General features: G+C 43.0%; 1 long non-coding RNA gene across 1 annotated transcript; it reads right to left on the bottom strand.

The window, feature by feature from the left end:
- On the bottom strand, positions 1-27,759 carry LOC123575150 (uncharacterized). The gene is made up of 4 exons (XR_006700280.3): positions 27,486-27,759; positions 26,984-27,076; positions 16,556-16,697; positions 1-1,569 (listed from the first exon to the last, which is right to left on the bottom strand). It is a non-coding gene; the product is annotated as an uncharacterized lncRNA (long non-coding RNA).
- Between the last annotated feature and the right edge of the window lie 174 nt (positions 27,760-27,933).

Below are 27,933 nucleotides of genomic sequence, written 5' to 3'. Positions count from 1 at the left end.
TTTTGTTGTTGTTTTTTTGGTTTTTTGGTTTTTGGTTTTTTGGTTTTTGTTTTTTGTTTTGAGATGGAGTCTCGCACTTTCGCCCGGGCTGGAGTATAATGGCGCAATCTTGGCTCACTGCAAGCTCTGCCTCCTAGCTTCAAGCGATTCTCCTGCCCCAGCCTTCCAAGTAGCTGGGACTACAGATGCCCGCCACCACGCCCAGCTAATTTTTGTATTTTTAGTAGAGACGGGGTTTCACCATATTGGTCAGGCTGGTCTCGATCTCCTCACCTCAGGTGATCTGCCCACCTCGGTCTCCCAAAGTGCTGGGATTATAGGTGTCAGCCACTGTGTCTGGTCCATACTTGGGTTTTAGGTGGATTATTTCGTAGAAGAAAGGTGAAACTATTCTTAGCATTTTATCTACTATAGACAAACTATTATTTTTATGTCTTTTGCAGACCTAATTACCATAGTAAACTCTTTTAATAAGCTTCCTGTTATGGAACATATATTTAACCAACAAGTAGGTTATTTAAATAAGTGCCAAATAGATATCTAAGCAAAATCATTCCATACACAATAAATAAATACATAAACGGGACCCAGTATTAAAAATGCATTTAGCCATTTAAAGCTTTTAACTAGTATTTAAAATAACCGAGAATTCAAGTCCCTGTCTCTAATTTGGCTATTTTTATAAATTTACATCTTTAAGCAAAATAACATTTTCTCCTGCATCGAAAATCACACGTAATGGACAATATTAATCATGTTAATACCACAGCACCGCAGGCTGAAGCAGAAATTCTACCATGCCTTTAAGACAGGCTCTCGGCGCAATCGATTATCGTGTGTGTTTGTACAATGTGTCCCTAATGACAGCACCATCTCTTCGGCCTGAGGTTCTCTTACTCTCCACCACACTTGACACCTTTGAAGGAAGTAGGCTTCAGCCCTGAAGGATGGTGTTCAAGACCCCACACTCCAGGGGCCGCATTCAGGCTGGCTGTGGCTGTGGGCACCTTTCCTGGGGCACCAGGGTCCGTGTTTCCCTGAGCTGTCCGGGGTGACCGGCCCCTGAGCTGTCCGGGGTGACTGTCCCCTGAGCTGTCGGGCATGTCTGGCCCCTGAGCTGCCCGGGGGTGTCCGGCTCCTGAGCTGCCCGGGGGTGACCAGCCCCTGAGCTGTCTGGGGGTGTCCAGCCCCTGAGCTGCCTGGGGTGACCGGCCGACAGCCACTGCTCGGGAGTCCTGCTGTGGACTCACTGCCCATGGCCCCAACCAGCAGACCAGGGTGGAATGAGATGATGGGTATCTCAGCCAGGGACTCTGTTAGAGATTAGAGACCACAAAACCCTTCATTCTCCCCCAGGACCTTCCTGAAGCCCTGTCGCCCCTCTGACAAGACAGCGAATTGTCCTTCTTGGCGCACTCCCTTCAGGAATTCCTCTTCCAAGCTGAGCCTGACTGTCTCCACCTGTGGAGGGGACACAGACTGCACCCCCTGTCTCAGGTTTCCGGGGCTCCTGACTCTGGATCCTAAGAGAATGGGCGAAGACGGCATCTGCTTCTCTGGCACCCTGAGCTGTAAAACAACCCAAATTCTTAAGTTAACAATGTTTCAGAAACTAATGAAATAAAGTGATAATTGAAAAAAAAAAAAGGCTTATATGAACTCGGAGAGAATTTGTTCTATTGATATTAGCACAGTGCCACCTAATGGAAATGTGAAATTAATGTATAGTCTTGAAAATTTAGAAGATCACAAAACACCCTATCAAGTTATACAGAAAGCACTTTTCCTCCATTTGTGTACTCTTTTTCAAGAAAATAATGATCTGTATGCTTTAAATGTTTACAATTTTAGTTGGACAAAAATATACACAGTCCAGACATTCACAGAATTCTTCTAAGCCACCATGAAAAGATACTCAGAATTTTTATTTTTGTTTTGCTCTTTTGTAAAACACACAAATATAGAACTTGACATTTTTCTCCATGTTTTAAAAATACTGGGCTGGAAGCGGTGGCTCACACCTAGAATCCCAGCACTTTGAGACGCCAGGGTGGGTGAATCTCCTGAGGTCGGAGTTTGAGACCGCCCTGGCCAACATGGTAAAGCCTGGTCTCTACTAAAAATACAAAAATTAGCCCGACATGGTGGTGGGTACCTGTAATCCCAACTACTCAGGAGGCTGAGGCCGGAGAATCGCTTGAACCCAGGAGGCAAGGGTTGCAATGAGCCGAGATCATGCCAGTGCACTCCAGCCTGGGCAACAGACCAAAACTGCTTCTCAAAAAAATAAAAATAAAAATAAATACTATCAATGGGGTACTCTAGTATCTTAAAAACTTTATTTTAAGAAATACCACAATTAGACAGGGCATGGTGGCTCACGCCTGTAATCCCAGCACTTTGGGAGACTGAGGTGGACAGATCACCAAGTCAGGAGATTGAGACCATTCTGGCTAACACAGTGAAACCCCATCTCTACTAAAAATATAAAAAATTCACTGGGCGTGGTGGTGGGTTCCTGTAGTCCCAGCTACTAGGGAGGCTGAGGCAGGAGAATGGCATGAACCCAGAAGGTGGAGCTTGCAGTGAACTAAGATCACGCAACTGTACTCCAGCCTGGGTAACAGAGCGAGACACTGTCTAAAAAAAAAAAAAAAAAAAAAAAAAGTATCACAATTAATTTAGCATAAAATGGCATAGTTTTAAACTGAGTTTTTATTAGAAGTAGATTTTCAAAGATGTTGCAAAAGATTTAGAATGAATTTAAGGATATCTGTCTTTACCCACGTGTTATATAAATGACGATTCTAGGTGAATGTTGTAAAGATCAAGATCATCTGTCACCAAATCTTTACCAGATTTGACACATCTGTCTTTAATCCATTTTAAACCTTCACATGGCCTAGGTGACTCAGAATAAAATATACAACATTTTATTGCATATTGCGTTATTTGTAATTTTAAGCCATTTCCTTTACATTTCAGCAGATATTTCCTGATCACTTTTGGTGTTTAAGTACCTGTGTGAACATAATTATGTGTTAAAATATCTCTCTATGATATGATCACTCTTTAAGGACAAGAACTCCTTTAATACACCTCAGGTTTTCCCAGGTATGAAAGATTCTATTAATCACTGGAAGAAGAGTGTCCGGCCAAGTGCACGGCCACTCTCAACTCAGCTTCACACACAAGGCACATTCAGGACAAACATTCTACCTAAAGTGTTTCTATTTAGCCTTTCATGACAAATGTTCTATTCAAAGAATATTATTCTATTTAAATATTAAATACATAAATTAGAATATTAAGTATTCTATTTAAAGAAATGTTCTATTTGAATGCTCTATTTAAATAGCACATTCATGGCAAATTTAAGGTATCTTTCTATTTAGCCTTTCTATTACTAGAGTTAAAGAAAAAATATAAAAACATGAAATTCTATTTTGGTATCTAAACCTCTTTATCTGCTTACTCAACACACATCCACATAGAATCACCATGGGCCACCCTGTGCAGATGAGACGAACCCCATAAAAAAATTGAAGAGTAGAAACATTGAAATTGCAACAGAAAAAAGGAATGATTACTTCAATTGTATCGTTATTAAAAAAAAACTTCTGTGACAGCAAACATAAAAGTTTCCCAGGCCAAGATAATCTGCCAGAAACTAAGCAGATGGTACTGAGCTGAATTACTTTGTAGTTACTTCTTCTGAGGCAGGTTGGAGCTCATCACAGTTACCTAAAAGCTCCCCATATTGTCAAAACATAAAAATGAGACGCACATTGTCGGTCGGTAGTAGCAGCCTCTGCCAACCTTTAATTAAGAGGCTTTCATGTTAAGAACTTTCTATTCCATGAACAATGGTATCCCATAGCTGTTACATGATGCAGATAAAATGTGCAGAAAGATCATGAGGACAATGTATACCATTAATTTGCGTAATAAGAGCAGGAGTAAGTAGTTCCTATAACACTAGAATGTTTCTGTAAAATACACGGTTTACGTTCTGAAAATTCTGCCTTTAATCGCAGTTTAGTATGGCCTTCTAGGAAACAGGGCTCCTCATACGAATTTTGAAGAATCTCACAAATTTGAAAAAGTAAATAAAAAATACACATTAAGCATAGGAAAAGTTTCACATCTAGGAAAAAGGTAAAAGGTAATTCCAAGATGTGTTTTATTAATACAGCAAAAATTTAAAATGTGCTGTAAGCTCAAGATCTAAATGTGGGAGGACCGCTATATTGAATAAACTGATAAGAAAGAGACTGTAATGCTCATTCCATTTATTTATTTTGGTTTTTTTTTTTTTATGAGATGGAGTCTCCCTCTGTTGCCCAGGCTGGAGTGCAGTGGTGCGATCTCGGCTCACTGCAAACTTTGCCCCCTAGGCTCAAGCAATTCCACTGCCTCAGCCTCCCAAGTAGCTGGGATTACAGGCACATACCACCAGACCCAGCTAATTTTTGTATTTTTGGTAGAGACAGGGTTTCACCATGTTGGCCAGTCTGGTCTCAAACTCCTGGCCTCAAGCAATCTGCCCACCTCGGCCTCTCAAAGTGCTGGGATTACAGGTATAAGCCACCGTGCCTAGCCTCTAATGTTCGTTTCAGAGAAATAAAATGTAACACCACAAAATTCAAAATCAAATCTCATCCCCCCCTTGGGGGATGGCGAGAGAAGGACATTTCCCGTTGCAGAACTTGTCCAGAACAATTGGTCAGTTTCAACCTTGCTAGCCTGGTGTAATCGTTTTTAAAGAGTTAGAGAGGCCGTATCTCAACTCGCGTTCATTCTGAAACATCTACCATAGACAAAGCTGTTCAGAGGAGCCACTTAACCTTTTTCACAAAATAGGTCTGATTTTCCAAGTGAGACCTTGGAGGAGAAGGTGGTAACTGGCAGCCATGTGGTCCCACGGGAAGTACCTGTAGAAGAGAGGCTGTCAACCATGAAGACTGGCCATCGGGGTGCCCAATGTCTCTAAGTATTACGATAACACAGACAACAGGCTTGTGGAAAATCTCTAGAAACAAATGTTTTGGTTTTTCAGAAATGGATTTAATAAAAATGTCCCAATTCTATAATTTAGCATGTCATTCATTGCTTTAAACAACAGATAGGTCAATTCTGTGTTTCCTCTAACATAAAATACATGGAAACACACAGGGTAAAATTTGTGTTGTACTTGCGAGCACAGCAGGCTGACTTCTCCATGTGTTCAACAGCACAGCGAATGCCTTCCTTTCCACTTTTATCTTTCTTGTCAGCGCTAATTTATCTCTTCTGCCAGATTTCTCCCGAAATATGACTCTATTCCACTTCTAATCTCCCAAACCCCAACGTTTAATCCCATTACTCTTTGAGTAAAATGTGTTCCTTTCAACTGAATACTCAGTTATATTTTCATGAGATATTTTCTTGTGTTTTTACCAAGTGTTGCTAACAATTGTGTTGAAAAAAAATCAGTGCCGTATATACTTTAAAGTCAATTCTAGTGGTTGCTTAGTTTTATGTGTTGCAAATTTTTTAGATTCCCCAGAATTAGTGTTTGGTTTTAAAACAGAGTTCAGTAGGTCAGAAAAGAGAGATTTTCATGCAAAAATACAACAGATTCAGGAAATCTAACAATATATCTAAATTCTGACTCAATTCAGGCAACGCAGTTACATCGAATGGTGACATAATCAAAGCTAGAGACGCAATGAGGAGTTAGAGAAATGCTGAGCTCTCCAATCTGCTATCATGAGTAATCACTGAGAAAACAGAATGCTCGATTGAAAGATGCTGCGGCTCTGTGACCCTTTCAAAATTATCCAAAGACAGTAAATTAAAGAAGAAATTGCCTTCAGAATGACGGTAGCTCTCACACAAAGAGTCAGGTGTTTTGGCAAAAGCCTGTGGAAACCAGGGATTTCACCCTTTCCTCAGCAAAACTCATGGTCGTCACCACCCCCTTGGCATCAGCCTCAGGACGTGGCTACAATGAATGTCCAGGAAGACCTGGAAGAGCCCAAACCAGGGTTTATTTGTTTATTGTGACAAAATACACTAACACAAAATGTATTGCTTTAATCATTGTAAGTGCACAATTCAGTGGCACTAAGGACATTCACATTGCTGTGCGACCGTCACCAACATCCATCTACAGAACATTTTCATTTTGCAAAACGAAACTCCTACCATTAAACAATAACTCCCCATTCTCCCCACCCCCTGCCCCATGTCACTTCCATTCTGCTTTCTGTCTCTATAAATCCAACGACTCTAGGAACCTAATATAAGTGGGATCATACAGCAGTCATCCATTTGTTCCTTTTGTGACTGACTTGTTTCACTTCACACAATGTCTTCAAGGTTCTGCCCTGTTGTAACAAGGGTCAGAATTTCCTTTTTATATAAGACTGAATAACATCCCATTGTGCCAGGGGATGGTGGCTCATGCCTGTAATTCCAGCACTTTGGGAAGCTGGAGTAGGAGAATCCCTTGAACTCAGGAGCTTAAGACCATCCTGGGCAACATGTGAGACCCCAACTCTACAAAAAGCAAAAAAATTAGCTAGGCATGGGGGTACACACCTCATGTCCCAGATATTCAAGTTGAGCTGGGAGGGTTGGTTGAACCCAGAAAGTCAAGGCTTTAGTGAGCCATGATGACACCCCTTCACTCCAGCACCTGGGCAACAGAGTGAGACCCTGTGTTTAAAAAAAACTCATTGTATGTACAGACTGTATTTTACTCATGCATTTACCCATCAGTGCACACTGGGCTGTTTCCATGTTTTAGTTATTGTGAATAATGCTACTATGATATTTGATATTTGGTCTGCATCTGTATACCACATGATTATTGTAAGAATCTGGAAGCATGACATCACGTACACATGCATTAATCCCAGAAATACTTCCAATCAAACCCTTGAATCCTTGGGATTCTGAGAGGGAACAGGTAAAAGGAGAAGAAGATACCTAATGCACATTGCAAGCTGGGCGTGATTGTGAAGATAGCTAATGCACACTGCAAGCTGGGTGTGATTGTGAAGTTATCTAATGCACATTGAAAGCTGGGTGTGATTGTGAAAATATCTAATGCACATTGAAAGCTGGGTGTGATTGTGAAGATATCTAAGGCACATTGCGAGCTGGGTGTGATTGTGAAGATATCTAACGCATGGCTTCTCTTCCTGCCATAATCTTTGCAAAGGCGGTTTCGTGGGTAAGGGTGAAAATATTATAAGCTTTAGGGACAATTAACTACTTATGGTACACCTCCTCCAGAACCTCACTGCAGTAGCACCAAGCTTTACGTACCAAGACAGGAGGGTGGGTTTTTCACAGGCTGATCAGATGAATTCCTGCTGCAGTGAGGGTCCAAAAAGGACGTGAGTCTCTCTCCTCAAGAAGTTTGCAACCTGGATGAGGGGTAAATCGTGCCAGATATGATGGTGGGATGTGCAGTCCGAGGACATCTGACTCAGATAAGAAGGACTTCCTGGAGGAGGCGATGTTTTCGAGCTGGGTCCCGAAGGATGAGAAGGAGTTACCCAGAGAAAGAGTAAGGTAAATATTTCACATGGAAATGGAAAGTCCAGAACTCTAACCATAAAACTGAGTGAAGTAGATTTGAGAAACTGCAAGTTAAATATGGCTAAGGAGAGAGTGCAAGGTGCAGACGGTGATGATGTTGAAGGAGATGCAGGAAAACACAGGAGGTCCGCAGGGGTAGGGAGCCATATGGAGGAGATGGGCCTCCACGCTGGTGGTAGCGGGACCACTGGAGAGGACTGAATGAGATTTAAATTTAGAAATGTCCTTCTGTCTGCAGTGTAGAGAATCCCAAAAGCTTGCAGGCCGGTAAGGAGGGCAGAGCTTAGGAGACCAGGGACAGAATCAAGGTCAGCGATAATGGAAGCCGGGCTGGCCGTAGAGAGAAAAATGCACATTTGGAGTGTTCTTGAGAATCCAAGTCCTCGCTGATGAGTTCACGTGGGAAAATGAAGGGGAGGGGGGCTTCTGGGGTTCTTTGGCTTGTGAATAGAGAAACTGGGTCCCTGGTGATGCCATCTCTTAGACAGGGAGTACCCGGCAGAGGCGAACACAAGATCAGAAAGGTGATAAAGTCTGCTGCTGTCAGCCTTTCCATGGTGCACCCTGAAAGCACAGGAATATGCGCTTTGGGCATCGTAGGCAAAAACAGAACTGGGAGAGGGACTATTGGGATTAAATGTCCTCAAATTTGTGGGACACGGATTAGTTGTCTACCAATAAAACAGGGGCCAGCCTTTAAGAGTAAAGGGTTCAGTTCTCAACCCAGATTCTTCCCTTCCTGATCCACATGGCTTGGTCCTTAGTGCTTCGCTCCTGGGCAGAGCTTATTTCCATGATCGGGGTTAAGCTAAAAGTGTTGTTTGCATCAAATATAACTCCATCTGCGTGAGTTCTCACAGTCTCCCACACCAAGAAAAAAAGTTGTGCATCCATCGTGTCTCCCGACATGAGGTGATTTTATTTCAGTTTGTAAAGTCATTCTTTCTGAGATGTTCTCATTAAATAGCTATAGTTAAAAGTTAGATATTTCCTACTTTATTAAGTTACTTATTGTTCAATGCCATTTTCAATTATTGAAAGTTTGTTTTTTAGTGTTTCTCATTAAATTAAGGGACAGCTCCTATAATTTCTCTATCTCCAGTTTAATATTCAAACCGAAAAGGTACAGGACTTTTTTTTTTTTCCAGAGAGTTTTGAGATTTGAGGATACTAGTCATGAAATATGCATCATAGAAGAGGTTTCAAAGCAGTGGCCAATCTGTATGCAAAATCCCATGCTAAAACCCGTAACTGTCTAAGTCAGATACAAAGTAATTCAGGAAAAAAAATAGGATATTGCAAACCACAAAGATCTCAGGTGGCCTTCTGGGGCTAGTAAATCAGTTCTGAAAATGCACTCTGGCTGGACTCCTGCTTGGAGCTCTGGGTTGAAGACTCCAAGCATTCATTTTACCAACTACGAAAAAAGTCAGCCCAATTTTAAGTTACAGAAGAGAAGAAAAGGAACCCACTGCTTTCAGATGCTTTGGGCTCAGCTGTAATTCAAAACCAGCCTCAATACTTATGCTTAGCTTTCTGCTAGTATAGCTTAGAGTACAATCTTCAAATCCTCATTTTTTTTTGGTACAAAAACCATAAAAATTGTCATTACTTATTGCAAATACCTATACCAATTCTTGTTCCTACAGATGATTTTTGCCCGGTTTTAAAACCAAACTGTACATCAAATAGTGTGTTATTAAGGTGAGCTCTTACTAACTCTCTTAGCTTGAAAATGGAAATGTCTCCTTGATCCAATTAAAGCTTCCACTAAATTTTGGCAACACCAATCATAAGATTTGCATCTCCTCTGTAGCAGACAGCCTCAAACTCAAGAAGCTTTTAGGGCCTATGTCTGGCTGGGCACAGTAGCTCATGCCTGTAATCCCAGCACTGTGGGAGGCTGAGGTGGGAGTATTGCTTGAGCCCAGGAGTTCAAGACCAGCCTGGGCAACACGGAGAACCCTCATCTCTGTAAAATGAAAATAAAAATAAAAGAACTACCTATGCAAAGGCTGCCCATCAAACCAATTGCACTGAGACTTCTCTGTGAGGGCTCAGCATCTGTCCACATGTTTCTGAACTGCCTAGGGGTTCTTATTGTATTGAGAGTTGAGGATCATTGCTCTAGCAAGTGATATTTCTTTTCATTAAAATTGAAGACAAAGCCAATAATTTACTAAGAAATTGAAAACCAATGAATAAATAATTAAAATGTCAATGATATAGGAAAGCTTTATGCTTTTTCACTTATCTAAATTCACGAAATTGTTTGGACATTGTATCTTTTTTTTTCTTTTTTTTAATTTTTGAGACTGAGTTGTGCTCTTGTTGCTCAGGCTGGTGTGCAATGGTGCAATTTCAGCTCACTGCAACCTCCACCTTCTGGATTCATGCAATTCTCCTGCCTTGGCCTCCCAAGTAGCTGGGATTACAGGCACCTGCCACCATGCCCGAATAATTTTTGTATTTTTAGTAGAGACAGGGTTTCACCATGTTGGCCAGGCTGGTCTCAAACTCCTCATCTCAGGTGATCTGCCCACCTCAGCCTCCCAAAGTAGCCATCATGCCCGGACTCCTTTATTTTTTCTTTTTCCTAAGTAAGCCTGATCAGAACCTTTGAAACCCCCTTTGGCTTCTACTCCAGTGACTGCAGTCTGTGGCCACAAGGAGACCAACTGTCCCTTCCCCTCCTCTCCAAACCCCTCCACAAGTGCAGTCAAGCCGAGCTACACCTGTTTGCCCAAATAATTTTTGATTCCCTCTACCTCATTAATACACTGTTCCTGATTCTCTGATTGCAGATGGGCAGACAAAATGCACCCAGGAAAAGTGACACTCTCCTATGAGAAAACATGTGGTGGGTTCTCTCTGAACACCCGCTGTTAACTTTCTACGACAAATGCCCTTTCTGATGCTGGGAGTGCCCCTCAGGGTGGCCACACCCTCACCTCACTTCTGAGGCAGTGTCAGTGCTCAACACCTTCTGCTGATTGTGTCGTTTTGAATAAGAAGAGAAACAAAAACAAACATGTTTCTTCTTTGTGAACCCCAAAAAGAGCATGCAGGCTTTGAGGCGGGTCATTGATAAGACAGCAGGTCATACCTGAAATCAAACAACCCTTTAAAGGCACAAAGAACTCCAGAAACTGCACTTCCAATCTCCATTTTAAATAAGCCAAATTCTGTAAAATATTTGAAGAAGTTTATTCTGAGCCAAATCTAAGTGACCACAGCCTGTGACCCAACCTCAGGAAGTCCTGAGAATTGGTGCCCAAGGTGGTTGGGTTACCACTTGATTTTATACATTTGAAGGGGACAGAAGTTACAGGCAAAGGAATAAATCAATACATGGAAGGTGTGTACATTGGTTTGGTCCAGAAAGGAAAGACGTCTTGAAGCTGACAGGGGTGGGAGGGGTTGGTTACAGGTCACAGGTGGATCCAAAGACTGAGTGAGTCAAGCTTTGCCTAAAGAGTTGAAATGAGTAGAATGAAATGTTTGAGTTAAGATAAGGGGTGTTGTGGAAGCCAAGGTTCCTGGTATGTAGATGAAGCCTGCAGGTAGCAGCTTCAGGGAGAATAAATGGTAAATGTCTGTTATGGGACCCTAAAAGGTGACAGACTCAGTTAAGTCTCTCCTGGATCAGAAAATGACCTAGAAAGGGATGAGGATTCTCTACAGAATGCAAGTTTCCCCTACAAGAAATAGCTTTGTGGGGCCATTTCCAAATATGTCAAAAGATATAGTTGGGGATAAAATACTCTGATTTCTTCAAGGCTTGCTATCTATCATGTGATGCTATACCAGAGTCAGGCTGGAACTGAGTGTCTTATTGCTACCAAGAGTCTGTTTTGTCAGTCTTGGGTTCTCTGTTGTATCATGTAAATGCTGGTCAGTTGCACCTGAATTGCAGTGGGAGAGGGTGTAACGAGGTTTGTCTGACGCCCCCTTTCCCGTCACAGCCTGAGTTCATTTTTCAGGTTTCTTTCAGATCCCCTTGGCCAAGAGCAGGGGTCCATTCAGCCAACTGGGGCTTTAGAATTTTATTTCTGGCTTACACCAAATACCCAAACTTTGCATGAAACTTTTGAAAAGATCCCAAGTCTTTGCATTGAAATTCTAAAAAAAAAAGGTATCAAAGAAGAATGGCAATGCTCCCAACACCTGCATAAAGCAAGCAGAGAAATCTGACACATAGATCAAGCATTCGATAAAAGATGCCAAGATTTTTAATACACCATTACATATGAGGCAGTGTGAGAAGCAGGCAGAAACTCGCTCGTCATGAGGCCTGGAAGAGTGTCATGGTGGACAAGGCTGGGGCAGCCACGCTGGAAAATAATCCACAAGGAGGCATCCCAGGAGCAGCTGCTGAGCCAGCAAAGCAAGTCCTGTCGGAATCTACTCAGCTGTGATGTAAGTGCAGTTATAGGAGCGCTCATTAGCATAATACTGAGCAATAGACCGGTGGAGATGAGAAGTGAGACCCCAACCACAGGGAGAAATCAAAGTCACTTCTGCTTCCGTGGCTCGTGCTGAAAACGGAGGTTACAACACGCTGATCCTCTTCATTGCCGAACCGGATAAGATGTTTTTTGTTTTCCCTAAGTGATTTTTGCTTTCCCTAAGTGATTTTTGCTTTCCCTAAGTGATTTTTGCAGCTACTTGAAGAAAACAGAAACCTGTTGCTGTTGTTTTGTTTTAAATGGACATAGCTATTTTACACAGAGGATGCCGTCACCAACAGTGGCTGGACGGGGCCCATGGGCTGATGAAGGTGAGACCACTTTTTCCCCTGTGCAAATTTCTGCTGATGACGCCCAGACAGAGCTGCTTGGTTAAGACGCAAACTGCCTTTCAGATTTTAATGTTCAGGAAGGAGAGATAAACCCACTGGAGTTTATAAATAAAGACCAGAATGGCTTTCTCATTTGCTGTGATAAGCTTTTGAGATTTCTGCAACAGATGAAATCATGAGGTATTTGTCTTCACATACAATGTTGTAGAAAATAACACTTTTTTTTTCTCCATAGTGCTCTGGCTGATATTTCCAGTCTTAGAATTATGTCAGGAAGAAAGTTACAAGTAGGTGCTAAAGATCTTCAACACCCCCTCCCTTTAATTCTTGCTAATTCCGTCATAACAAAGAAAATAAGTTCAACAGGAGGAAACCAACATCAGAGCTACACACAGGAGATACACCCGACGAATGTGAAATGAAGCCCTGCATTCATTCTCCTGGAGACGACCAGGGTGGGCACTCGATGCATGTGAACCCAAGGGCTTCGAAAACCAATTAACCATGTGATTTTCTTCTGCTAGGAGGCCACTCTACCTCCTCCAAATTCTGGGTTTTACCTCTAACTTAAATCCACACTCCATAGAGTCTTCCTAGTTGTACAAAATCACTATTGCTTGCACAAGGCTGTGCAAAGTTTTCAATGCTTTGTTCTATTCTATAGTGTAATGGTTGAAAACATGGGCTTTGCACTTCAGAATGATCTGCATCTGAGCCCAGCTTTGCCACTTACTACATAGATGACTTTCAGCTTTACTTGTTGTTTTGTTTTGTTTTGCTTGAGATACAGTCTCACTCTGTTGCCCAAGCTGGAGTGCAGTGGCATGATCTTAGCTCACGCAACCTCGAACTCCTGGGCTCAAGTGACCCTCCTGCTCCAGCCTCCCACGTAGGCACATGCAACTGCACCTAGCTAATTTTTTATTTTTTGTAGAGATGGGGTCTCACTTTGTTACCCAGTCTGGTCTCAAATTCTTGGGCTCAAGCAATCCTACTATCTTGGTCTCCCAAAGTGCTGGGATTACAGGCATGAGCCACTGCACTCAGCCAACTTTGAGTTTTAAAAAAATCCTGCTTTACATTACTCACAAATGTATTGGAGATAATAATATTTATTTCATCGAGCTTTTCCAAAGACTATATAAAAGAACACAAGTAAGATATTTCTCTAGAACTCAACACATATTATAAGTTCAGCAACTGTGAGATAGTTGGGCAAATCAAAGCCAGATACGATCACCCCCATTTGACAAATGAGGAAAGAGTCTCAAATACTGTGAGAGATGAAAAGAGGACTGGTTTGTTGGACTCACTGTCCTTTCCTGAGTGTGGTTCCACAGGTGCAGCCGAGCCAGCTGCCAGCCTCCGCGGCTCCTTTCCTGGAATTCAGAATTGGCATACTGGGATGCTAGCGAGTCTTTGGGGGGCACCTGAAGTACGAGGCTGTGTTTCCAGCAGTTGAGAGAGAGACAGAAGCAGAGTCAGAGAGAGGATGGGAGGGAGAAAAGGGAGGGAAACATGGGGAGAAACTGACAGAGAGGAGGCAAGAAAGGAAAAGCCTGTAGCTAAGACAATTCTATTAAAGAGAAACCTTGCTAAATGGTGAGTATAAGCACAGGAAGCTTCTGAGACCCACTGGAACCTCCCTCAACCCATCCCTGAGCTTCTAGCACTCCTCCTTAGGATGGCAAAATTCCAGGCCCCTGGAAATCCCACACATCCTTTCCAGGAGCTCCTGCTCAGTCTTAAGATCATGAAATGGCGTGGACAAAAGATGCATCTCTCCAGAATCCACTGTTGCATTCATAGTCGGGTCTGAGCCACAAGCTGGATCTACAAACCCACAGATGGAGAGGAGTGAGCTCCCCAAATCGTATCTGGGTGGTCACTTGCAGGAGAATTCTAAGTGTTTCAGGCATGTTCTGATCCCACTTCCCTCTTTTTACGAAAACAGCCGTGGGATTTTGCACACATGTAAAATAATGGTCGTGTGCAATAGCTGGAAAAGGTGATGTCGAGAGAGCCAGCACCGGGCAAGTCTCCTGGCTCCAATGCTCAAACAGGCTGCAGTCAGGACGGTGGCTTTCAACTTTTTGTGTGAGCCCTGGACACACTTTTGAGAGTTGTGAACCTTGGAAGCACTCTTGTGGGGATTAAATTGCACACAGAGTATTCTACCTTTCCTTTAGTTGCCCTGCAAAACCAAGGCATTACTTGAAGAAAACTATTAATTCCCTTGACCATGGTCTCTTATAAGCTGGAGACCTTGTTCTCCATGTTTCTGTAAATACACAATATTCTGGGGTGCTGGCCTGACAGCATTCTTTGCCTCTTCAATCTCACTGAAGTGAATTCTACTCCACTCTGCCCCGGCATGTAGGATCGGCTCAGCTCACCAGTCAGTCAGACTCATATCACTCTTAGCTGATGCAGCCTCACTTCTTGCAAAAATAAACTCTGCCTACAGACAAAATTTGATAGCCCTGTTGTGCAGGGTTTGGGAAATACCTGTGTTCTTTAGAACCCAAGTTGAGAACCCTGACCATGGAGACAGTTCACTGGAGTGGCCAAGTGTGTGAGTTTTTTTAATGAGCTAAATCTGGTTTCAAGGGTGGCGTGACCTTGGATAAATTTGCCAACTTTCTAAGCCGGTGGGTGTACATGAAGTGCTCACAGAATGTCAGACAATTCATAACTATGAAAAAGTAATTGCACATATTTAGTTTTACTTTATGTCTACTTCCTGGCTATAGTGGCACATGCCCTGGGGGCCTGCATTAATATTTAAAGATCATCTGGATATACACCTTGGGTTGAAATACCTAATACATTTCCAGATTCCAAATGGAGTGCAAGTTGGGGGAAGCTGTTAATATCCTAAACTTAAACATCTATTTCCATAATTTACAATTAACATTTTATCTGTTTTAGTAGTTTTATTTTTCTTCCCCCACCCCCTGCTCCCACTATCTGGGGAAACTTTAGAAGAAAAAGAATGCAGAATGAACAATTACAAAAGGCAGCTAACTCATATCAAGGAGAATGACTGTCTTTGTGGAAATTAAATGCCTGTTTCTAAGTACCATGCATATTCATAGTGCTTATTTATGTCCTGATAATGGAAGTGTCATCTGCTGTGAATGCCCAGATTCATCCTCGTTTTCCAAATGAGTCCACGGTTGATGACTAAGGAACCCTGTGGTATGTTCATCTTTGCTGCAGTGACACTTAACACCCCGGCCCTTTAGAGCTTTTGAACCACTTTCACTAAAATTGCAAACAAACTCAACTATCTTGTGATTTTAATTAGTGCAAAAATAACCTATTTTGTTAACAAGAAAGAAACTGATTTTACAACAAAATCGGGCAGGTACATTTGAAAAACTAGCAAAATGAGGTAACTGCAGAGAGAAATATTACCCTGCATGGCACCAGGCCCGTGAGGGGGCTTAATAAATATTATTTGATGCTGATGCTGATAAGGGTAACACTTCATAAGGCAAAGAAAACAATCTTGGGACACTGGTATCATTAGATTTTCTGATGGATACCTACTCTCTGTTTTTCAAGAAACTTAGAATTAAGCTGAGGCATTTTGGATACAAATGACAATATCAGGGCTCAAAGGCTGTGCCAGTTGCGTTGCATTCATTTTTGCAGAACATGGTGAAAACGAGATCGTAAATCTGGATTTCATCTCTGAACTCATGTTTAGAATCCCATGCAACTCCTGAGAATTCTGCTACAAAACACTTCTGCCAGAGATATTTGCTGAGGAGAGAATCACGCCCACATGGAATTCCCTGCAACTGGCCTCATGAGACAGTTCTCGTCCATATTGAAAATGAAGCAGCCAGCACAAGGCACAGCCTCTTACTTGGAATATGTTCTATGCAACAAATTCGTCTTTAGGGTGGACATTAGTACTGCATTAAACACTGTTACAGCCATTGTAATTTTTGTAGCAATAGAGTGAGTATAAAATGAAAGTCACTCCATTAACTAACAAGCACTTTTTTACAAAGGTCTGCTTGTGAGTGTGTGTGGGAGTGTGTGCATGTGTAGGTGTGTGTACGTGTGTGCATGTTTACTCATTTAAATCCTCCCCTATTGTGTTGGGGTCATTCATTACCATGCACCGCCCCCCACTCCCACACTCACATGCTGCTCTGCCCATCTGAAGACACCAGCAGTCACAAGAGGGCTTTCATACGAAGAGAGTTGGGGAGGTGGAGATTTGCCAACAGAGGTCTTCAACACCTAGGAGAGTGCTGGAGGTCCATTTTCACAACCAACTGATGTGCTGGGTGGTGTCATAAAAGAGAGAATGACCAGAACTTCAAATGAATGCCAACCTACCTTCGATCATACAATGATGCTTGCTTGGAATGTGTCACAGAAATGATGATTGCTCACCTAGTGATTTTAGAAATGCTAATTGACGTCATAATAATTTGGTTTTGAACAGTTGTTTATAAACTGAATTTCTGGCTTTTCTAAATACTTAGAATTCTACCCCCGACCCCCCTTTGAGGTTTATTTAAATACATATGGCTGCTGTAGACAGAGAAACTAGCTCAGAAGAGTGTGGTTGTGCTATGATCTCTGGAAATGACTGCACTGTCTGTTAACAGTGCATAATCAGGTTCACCATTACAAAAAGGGGACTTAGTCCAGTCTTACTTTATGTAGGAAATTATCCTGGGGCTTTAAACTATTAATATACTAAGATATATACAAAGATAACATATACAAGAGATGTTGAATAACCAACCCAAGACCACATTGGGGCAAGGTACACTGGGTATAAATCACAAAAGAGCAGGGACTGTGACTCTTTCTTCCACATTACTCCAATGTCTGTTTTATTTCCTATTATACAGCTGGAAAAAGCTGCTGAATTAAACTGGACTTGTAGCCCCAGAGCGAGGCGTCACACCCAGGAGGCCATCAGCAGCAGGTCTTTGTTGAGCTGCTGAAACGGAACTCTCTTCTAACTGGAAGCAAGTATGAGAAATTTCCCCAGTTCTGTCCCACGCCACAGCATCACATACGGGAAAAGCTAACATCAAGAATGGCCTGGGATCTGCAGGGTCTTCTCAGTTCTTCATCCTCAGTGCTTGACTGTGGACAGTCCCAGAGAGTCACAGCCATGAGTGCAAGGGAGGCTTACTCTTTTTTGAACATAGTTTAGAAAAGCAGGAGCACATTTCTAAACAACTAGCTCCTTTCCAAACTGCATTAAGGCCAGAAGAATGCAAAGTATGAAGTCAAGCAAGACTCCAGCCCAACTGAGATCATCTGTGACACGCTTTAGAATAGTTGGAGGGACATCCACATTAAGTGAAACAAAAACATTAACTATGAGGTCCAGCAACCCCACTTCCCAGTGTTAAAGATTTGGAATCAGTGGGTCCAAGAGATATCCATGCTGCTTAGTTCATTGCAGCACGATTCCCAATAGCCAAGTTACGAAATCAGCCTAAGTGACCATTAAGGGACAAATGGATAAGGAAATTGTAGCTTATACACACAATGGAGTATTATCCAGTCCCTTAAAAGAAAAAAAAATAAAATCTGTTATTTGTGACAACATGGATGGAATTGTAGAACATTACGGTAAGTGAAACAAGGCAAACACAGAAAGACAAGCACTGCATATCCTCACTTGTGGAATTAAAACAATTAACTCAGAGCAGCAGAGAGGGGAATGGTGGCTGCAGAGGCCAAGGGCTGGGAAAGCGGAGATAGGACAGTCAAAGGTACAAAGCTTCAGTGAGATCAGAGGACAAGTTTGATATTTTTTAGATCAATAGCACAGAATGCTGAATATTCTGCATTGTCTTAAAAGCTCATAACACCACTTTGTACCCGTAAGTATATACAACTATAATTTGTCAATATGCAATACAAATTTGTTTTGAAATATTAAACACTAAGAGTTCTTTCCTACCTTTTTATTGTAATCACCAAGAGTCAGGCTGAATTGCTTCATGGTTGTAAGATGCTCTCATCTTTACTATTTCATTTGGAAATTAAAGAGCTGGAAGGGGTTTGGCTTCTCGGTGTCTCCTTCATTTAATTTCTCAACAGATTTGTCATAGTAGGGAGGAACGTCTATAAAGATGGTACACTACCAGAAATGTCTTCAGAACGTCCTGAACAAACGTGACCTTCATTTCATCAGGAAGTCCTTGATGAAAGTATGTTGCCCTAAATCCTTAATCCAGAAGCTGGGTGGGAGTGGAGCATCCCCTTGGGATCAGGGATGTCCGGGTGGGAGTGGAGCGTCCCCTTGGGATCAGGGATGTCCGGGTGGGAGTAGAGCGTCCCCTTGGGATCAAGGATGTCCGGGTGGGAGTGGAGCGTCCCCTTGGGATCAGGAATGTCCAGGTGGGAGTGGAGATTCCCTTGGGATCAGGGATGTCCGGGTGGGAGTGGAGCGTCCCCTTGGGATCAGGGATGTCCGGGTGGGAGTGGAGCGTCCCCTTGGGATCAGGGATGTCCGGGTGGGAGTGGAGCGCCTCTTTGGGATTTTCTCTGGCTCATTTCTTAATGGGGCACAAATGGAAGTTTCACAATTGAAGCCTCTGTTAGATAAAGAAATGGAGGTGAAGGAAGTGGAGGAGGAGAGGGAAATGGGGAAGAAGAATTGATTGAAGACAGAATAATTGGAACACACTTGAGAAAGCAATATATATTTCCACAGGAGTTATTTTAGTCAAAACTACGTTTGAACTAATTGCTCATTGAGTAGGTATCAGAGCTTGTGTTAAACACTTTCCTGGGTCAGGCACGCTGGCTCACACTTGTAATCTCAGCACTTTGGATCACTTAAGGCCAGGAGTTCAGGATCCACCTGGGCAACATAGTAAGACCCCATCTCTACAAAAAATATGAAAATTAGCAGGACTTGGAGGTGTGCACCTGTGATCCCTGTTTGTTGGAGGCTGAGGCAAGAGGAGTCCTTGAGCCTGGAGTTCGAGGCTGCAATGAGCAATGATTGTGCCACTACATTCCAGCCTGGGTGACAGAATGAGACCCTGTCTCCAAAAAATAAAAATCTTGTCTCACTAAATCCCACACACCAAACAATTCTCCAGAGGACACCAGATGGGTGTCCTGTAATTGAATTTCACTCTGACCCTGTCTACCTAGAGAGAGCATCAGATCCCACAGGTTAAAGGGCCCAGTCCCATCAGACGGTCCCCATGTCAGATACCAGCCACCGCGCTTCTGACTGAATGGCCGCAAATCGGGCTCCCAGCATCCCCTTCTTGAGGTCAATTCATTTGCTAGAGCAGGTCACAGAACTCAGCAAAACTCTTTACTTACATTTGATGGTTCATCAATAAGGTTATAATAAAAGACACAGACGAACAGGCAGATGAAGCAATTCAGAGGACGGGGTCTTAAAGGGTGCCCTGCACAGGAGCCTCTGGCCCCATGGAGTTGGGATCCACCCTCCTGGCATGCAGATGTGCTCACCAGCTTCTTAATTTTTTTTATTTGGTTTTGTTTGTTTGTTTGTTTTTTGAGACAGGGACTTTCTATGTCACCCAGGCTGTGGTGTAGTGACACAATATTAATTCACTGCAGCCTCGACCTCCCAGGCTCAAGTCATCCTCACACTTTAGCTTCCCAAGTAACTGGCACGATTGGTGTGCAATGCCATGCCTGGCTTTTTTTTTTTAAAGTTTTTGTAGAACTGGGGTGTCACTATGTTGCCTAGTCTGGTCTTGAACTCCTAGACTCAAGTGATCCTCTTGCCTCAACCTGCCAAAGTGCTGGGATGACAGGCATGAGCCACCGTGCTCGTACGTATTTTTTACAAGTACAATGACAGTATTGAAATTTTACCAAAAATTTCACCTGATAATTATTAAAAATTTTACTGCCTCTGTGTCCTTATTTATTAGAGTGGGGATGATACCCTCACGTTAGATACACAGCGGTGAGTGAGATGGGCTTCACTCAGGATGGTGTGGTATTCAGTACATATAATTTATTTTCTTATTTTTACTTTTTGAGACAGGATCTCACTCTGTCACCCAGGCTGTAGTTTAGTGGTGCCATCACAGCTCACTGCAGCCTCAACCTGCCGGGCTCAAGCGATCTTCCTGCCTCAGCCTCCTGAGTAGCTGAGACTACAGGCGAGTTCCACCACACCCAGCTAACTTTTGTGTTTTTCATAAAGGCAAAGCGTGTTTTTGTTTTGTTTTGTTTTGTTTTGTTTTGTTTTGTTTTGTTTTGTTTTGACAGAGTCTTGCTGTGTCGTCAGGGCTGGAGTGCAGTGGTGCTATCTCGGCTCACGGTAACCTCTACCTCCCGGGTTCAAGCGATTCTTGTGCCTCAGCCTCCCGAGTAGCTGGGATTACAGGCGCCCACCACCACACCCAGCTGGTTTTTGTACTTGTAGTAGAGAGGGGGTTTCACCATGTTAACTAGGCTGGTCACAAACTGCTGACCTCAGGTAATCCACCCACCTTAGCCTCCCAAAGTGCTGGGATTACAGGAGTGAGCCACGGCATCCGGCCAGGCAGGGCATCTCCATGTTACCCAGGCTGGTCTTGAACGCCTGAGTTCAAGCAAACCACCAGCCTCGGCTTCCTGATGTCCTGGGATTACAGGCCTGAGCCACAGCTCCCAGCCAGTACACGTAGTTTAAATGTTTTACGATTAATTATTTAAATTAAATGACTTAAACAAAATCATTCAAATGATTTAAACATCCTAAAAATAAATCCGAGTGTTAAGAAGGAAGAATCGCTTTCTGAGGGAAAAGGAGTGAATATTAATCTAAAACATTTGGTGCACACGCAGTTTATGCACTATATAGAGTTACCTAGTGTATTTACTAAATGTAGTGTGTTTATATAGTCACCACATAAGTACATAAAGAGAGAAAGGGAGATTGAGGTAACGTGACTTTTAGAAGTCATCAGAGCTACTCGGGAAAGGCTCAACACTAACATAAAGGATACATCGGCCAGAGTGGCCAGTAGGGCATAGTGAAGACTGTGGCAAAATGAAGTGTATGCCTGGCCAATGTCATGCTCAGATTACTTCTCAAACCAGCCAACACCTAAACCACATGCCTCTGTGGGCTGACAATAAATACATGTGTGGGCCAGGTGAGGCCTGCAGACCATCAGCCCCTGAAGAGTGCCTGGTGAGAAAGCTATTCTGAGCTGAGATTGGACAGCCGAGAAGTGTTAGGGAATCATTAACACTTCCTAACCTAAACAACAGTTTAATTCAAGCTGGACAGAGCTGAGGCATGGGCAGGCCTGGAGCACAGTAAATGAGAGATGGAGAAAAGGCTGTCTATAACAATTAAGTTAGAACCCACAGAAGCATTTATAAGCTTTGGAAATAAGGGTTTTTAAACTATTGCCCTGGTAAGTACTTTTTACATCATATAAGTAAACCTTAAAATGGCCAACATATCTAGGTTTAAAAAGCAATATTAAGAAAGCACGTTTTCTCCATTTTCCCTGCAAGAGATAATCCTAAACATCCGTTGTATCAAGCTCGTCAGTCTCTACCTTGAACGTGGCTGTAACTGCAGGTGGTACAGATACGATGTTCGGAAGAATTAAGTTCTTATTTTAAAAAATCCTTATTTCTGAATATCTATGGGACATTTTGGAAAGAGCTATAAACATGGATTTTTTTATTAGAGATTAGATGTTTAATCATACCCTCAAGATGATCCATGTAGACCAAAATGTGAAGATGTGCTGGTCTATAGCGATGTTTTCCAGCTCTGGGTCTCCCTGCAACAGCATCCTGATAACCCGTGAGTTAATCAGAAACTGAACAAGCGGATCCACCTGCCCAGCAAACCAGGCTCTGTGGAGTGAGCCAGGGGGCTGTGGACAGGCTCCCCAGGTGAGTGACCCAACGCAGCTAAAACGTGTGACCTCCGGTCCTGGCTGTACATCCTCAGAAACTTCTCAGTGAAGTAATTCGGTACAGATTTTAGGAAAAGATATTTATGTCGTCTTTACTAGCCACAACCATTTTAAATATAGTCTTTTAGAAGCAGAGGAAACAGAATCCATGCTATTTTTCCAGAGGTAACGTTTGTGTGTGTGTGACTCACACCTGTTTTCTGTTTCCCATTCGGAAAATGTCTCCAGGGAAGTGGCCTGTACCCTGTGAGCACGTCCGCTAACCAAATGAATGAGAGGTGTTCAACCACTTAGGTTAGTTAAAGTCTGTGATCCCCAAGGCTTAGCTCACGGGTGAAAGGGCACAGGCTTTCCATTAGATCTATAAGTTCTTGGCAAGTGGCTCGTAAACCCGAGAGACCCTGTGGTTCAAATGCAAGCGCATGTGTAGGGCACACCCATACACGTAGCTGTGCAAGTTTTGTGGACGCACTTTCTCCATCTGCTTTCGAGAAGTTCACTACATCACATAGTGAAGGGGAAACCACATGTGCAGAAAAGGTTCTCCGTGGGCGGAAAAGGCAAACAGAGCTGGTGTGTTTGCTCCCCGCTAAAGCCACTGACACGTAACTCTGTTGTCCGTAGAGTCAACAAGATGACTCTAAGGGGAAGGAGGGAGGAGGAAAGGAAAAAATCAAGGCAGAGTAAATCAGCTTGGGCACACACAGTCGAGCATCCATCCATATTCTATTCCATATTATCCCACCTGCTCCACAGGTACCTCACAGCAGATACCACTGACTGCCTGACTACACACGCCAGGGGCATGTTGCTGGATAGCTATGTGTGTTTCTTCTCCATGTCTGTTTACACTTAATCTTCAAATTACTTATACACACATTTATATACACAAATGCACATATACACATATACATAAACACACCTGTGCAGGTATACACACAAGGGCATATACATGATAAAGTCTAGTTGAACTACCTTAATCATGGGTATATGCATGTACATACATGCACACGTAAGTATATGCTAGAATCCACTTATGCTGATTACATTAATCATGGGTGTATTAGTCCGTTTCCACACTGCTATAAAAAATAACCGAGACTGGGTAATTTATAAAGGAAAATGGTGTATTTGACTCATAGTTCCACATGGCTGGGAGGTCTCAGGGAAACTTACAATCATGGCAGAAGGTGAAAGGGAAGCAAGGCACCTTCTTCACGGGGTGGCAGGAGAGAGAAATGCAAGCAGAGGAAATGCCAGATGCTTATAAAATCATCAGACCTCATGAGACTCACTCATTATCACAAGAACAGCATGGTGGAAATCACCTCCACAATCCAATCACCTCCCTCCCTCCGCATGTGGGGATTGCAATTCAAGATGAGATTTGAGTGGGACACAGAGCTAAACCATATCAATGGGTATATGTGGGTACATATATACACGCACACACGCAGAGACACGCTAGAGTCCAGCTACACTGAATACATTAATCACAAGTGTATGCGTGTACATATATATACACACTATGACATGCTAGAGTCCAGTTACACTGATTACATGGACCACGCTTGTATGCCTGTACATATATACACACACACAGACATGCTAGAGTCTAGTGACACTGATTATATTTGCCACGCCTATTCCTGTACATATATACACACACGGACATGCTAGAGTCTAGTGACACTGATTATATTAACCACGGTGTATTCCTGTACATATATACACACACAAGGACATGCTAGGGTCCAGTGACACTGATTATATTAACCACGGTGTATTCCTGTACATATATACACACACAAGGACATACTAGAGTCTAGTTACACTGATTACATTAACCACGGTGTATTCCTGTACATATATACACACACAAGAACATGCTAGAGTCCAGTGACACTGATTATATTAGCCATGGTGTATTCCTGTACATATATACACACACAAGGACATGCTAGACTCCAGTGACACTGATTACATTAACCATGGTGTATTCCTGTACATATATACACACACGAGGACATGCTAGTGTCCAGTGACACTGATTACATTAACCATGGTGTATTCCTGTACATATATACACACACAAGGACATGCTAGAGTCTAGTGACACTGATTACATTAACCATGGTGTATTCCTGTACATATATACACATATAAGGACATGCTAGAGTCCAGTGACACTGATTACATTAATCAAGCTTCAACGCACCTTCTAAAGTCAGTATTACCCACACCAAATGTTAAATGTCATATTTCAACAATATAACAAAATTCTCAGACAAAATGTATCCAAACCTCAAAACCATGCTCTTTCCACACAAGGTACTACCTCCTCTGTGGATACCCCTGATATACTTTACATTCTTTTTTTTTTTTTTTTTTTTTCCATTTCAGGGTTAATTATACTTGTTAGTCACATTTTTACTTTTTATTAAACAAAAATGTTTGTAAATAGATAAAAATTTAAATTTCAGAAAGCTACTGCTGCCTGGACAAGGCTATCTGAAGCACACGTGGGTCATTGGCAGGTTCCAAAGGGCAGTATTTGGGGTAAATGGAATAAACTCTCTAAACTAGTTCAGCCGGAGCTGGTGATGTGGAGTAAGAATTTGGGAAACGTGAGGGCGTCCCCTACCTGGAGCGGGATAGACAGACGTAGGGAGCAGAGGGGAGGACGTCACTGCAGATCCAGAGACCGATGTTGTCTCGTAATGAAATAAAACTGGAGAAGGACTAGGGACTTCAAATCAACCAAGAGGAGCCTGAGATGAAGACTCATGGTATGAAATTTGGGAGAAAAACAGCAAAAGGCCAGTTGAGGATGCATTTCACAGCCACGTGCCCAGTGGCATGGAAGCACAGATGTCTGAGGTCACGGCAATCTCCCTCTGCACCACCCCAAAGGCCTGCTGCCACTACTGATGTATTCTCTCTCCACCCCCGCAGACATCACCAGAACTTTCCTGACAAAAAACAACATATTTTTACTCTGCAGATGACAAATGTCTCCACTGCCATTTTCTCATTTTCTCGTTGTTTTCGCACGTACAGAGACCCACAAGCGCGCCAAATGAGGACGGCCGGAAAGATTTTCCTCTGCAGATTAGAAATTAAGTCTCGGCTTTCTTTCATAATAGGTAGGTACAGCCACATTACCGATGTATTTGGCTTTTGTAGGAGGTTAAAGTTATTGACAATGAACTGTCTAAACATGCATGCAAGCTGCTTTATGGAGTGCCTTTAACGACAAAGGAGGGAGATGGAGCTTCCGCAAACGCCGCCTTACAGATTAGGAGAATTGGAAAACCTACGTCACCCCATGGCATTAACCGCAAACGAGGCACAGCGCGATGGTAGGTAGGGAGAAAGTTTTCCATTTTTAAATTAGTTAAGGAAGACGAATCATGAATTTTTCGGCAAATCTGAATTTTTAGAGATGTAAGCCTCCTCATTGGAAGGACCCAGGACTGATGGTGTTTCTAAGAAGGGTTCCACTGGGGCCTTCTCACTTCACGCCAGCCTCTCCGTTCAAGCCAGGGCCTGCCTGAGCGATGCAGGACCTCAGAAGCAGAGAAGCCCATCCATGCCACAAACCCCATGCCCTCATTAGAGAAACGGACAAATCCCATGCCCTCATTAGAGAAACGGACAAATCCCATGCCCTCATTAGAGAAACGGACAAATCCCATGCCCTCGTTAGAGAAACAGACAAACCCCACGCCCTCATTAGAGAAACGGACAAATCCCATGCCCTCATTAGAGAAACGGACAAACCCCATGCCCTCGTTAGAGACATGGGCAGTATCCCTCGCTCACGCTACTCAAAGCTCCAAAATAATTTCAACACAGAGACCAAGAGCAACAGACAACAACGAGAGGCCACCATCCAGTGGGTTCCTTAAAGGATCATCCTCCACTTTCCAGGGAAATACTAAGACATCTGTCCCCCCACTGTCATCCGAGAACCACGGATGCAGTGCCATGTTCGTTTTAGGAGTGAAGAAACTGAAGCCAGGAAAGGTCCTGCCACCTTACTGAGTGGTTGCTTAGGGAGAGAATCTCAGATCTTCTGATGGGTCCAGGGGCTGCTGCATCCTGAATGCTTCAGCCCTTGATACCTGGTGTATGGGAAAGGTCGGACCAAATAGAGAGCACCCTGCCCCCACCCATAACAGAATATATGAAAGGTCTCCAAGTTTAGGAAAACTGCCTAGAAGACGAGCCTCACGCATCAAATGACAGCCGGCAGCTCCATCACAACCCAGACCCACTGCAATTCCAGCCTGTGTCAGCAGCTTGCAGAAGTGTGTGGATGGGACTCCAAATGGTTCATACCAAGGGAGATTTCCAAAACATATTTCCTTACCTTCAAACATGGTTTTTAAGAAAATTGGTTTAATGCAATTATCAGTGCGATGTCAGGGAATCTGAGATTGCCATGGACACATACAGACACATGCTCCTACGCACGCTCATACACACGGCTATGTGAAAACACAGGCCACACTCACACACACTCACATATGTTGCCGGAATGGACATCTGCTTTACTTGCATTGAGGAATTGTCTTACACTGGAAAAGGCTGAAGAAAAGAAATTACAACAAAACATATATATATATTCCTAGATTTTACTATCATCATAAAATTTGACATGACCCACCTCTTGGAGCTTTGTACATAGAAGAGTTGTTACCACTGGAAAAGTCCCAGCTACATAGCATTTGCACTTTACATCGGACACACAGATCTTTCTCTGCAAAAGAAGGATGACTTAATTAACAAGGGTGATAAATTTACCAAAGTTTGTATTTGTGTCATCTCAAAATCTAGGTTTTGATGGATCCCTTTCAAGTTGTCTGCTCAATTAATAAGCAAAAGTAGGCACACGAGATTCAGAATGCCATTGTGAAGCCATGTGCCCTGCAAAAGTTCAAGCTCATTTGCAGCTTACAGCAGAGAAAGAAAACTGAAGCCATATCTCTGCAAATTGGCAAACCCCCTTCTAGAATTTAGGATATGTCCTTTAATACAAAGGAACTGGCAGTTGCAGGCTCCCAATCAACATGAAATTCAATGAAACACAGGCTGTCTCAGGGCAGCAAGACACACCACCGAGGCATCCCAACCCCGTTAACCGTTTGTGGAAAGTGCTCCGCTGTTACCATCCACATGGCGAAGCAATCCTGCTGAGAGCATTCCTGACTTCAAGGCTGGGGGAGGCCTGGCCCAGAACACCTGCTGCTGATGCTTTAACCCTGTCTGGTTCGGTTGTGTTGTTCAGGGATGAAGACCCACAAGTTTTTTAATCATTGTAGGTATTCTGCCTCTGACGGCGTTGATTCATACTGAAAAACAGCCAGCATGCATCGAGTGCATCCACCAGGCTCTCTGCTGCGTGCTGGAGGTGCTTTATCTGGTAAATCTTCAACATACCCCGTGAGCGTGAGCGAGGTCACGTTACTCCCCGAGTCTTACAGCAAGCCCTCTGCTGCCTTCTGGAGGTGCTTTGCCTGGTAAATTTTTGCAATACCTTATGAATGAGGTCACAGTACTTCTCCACTCATAGAGAAAGCACTTAGCTGCATTCCAGAGGTGCTTTACCAGGTAAAT

This window comes from Macaca fascicularis, chromosome 8 (assembly GCF_037993035.2).
Source record: "Macaca fascicularis isolate 582-1 chromosome 8, T2T-MFA8v1.1".
Taxonomy (NCBI): Eukaryota; Metazoa; Chordata; class Mammalia; order Primates; family Cercopithecidae; genus Macaca; species Macaca fascicularis.
Note: the sequence above shows the minus strand (reverse complement) of the source record. Positions and strands in the feature narration are given on the sequence as shown.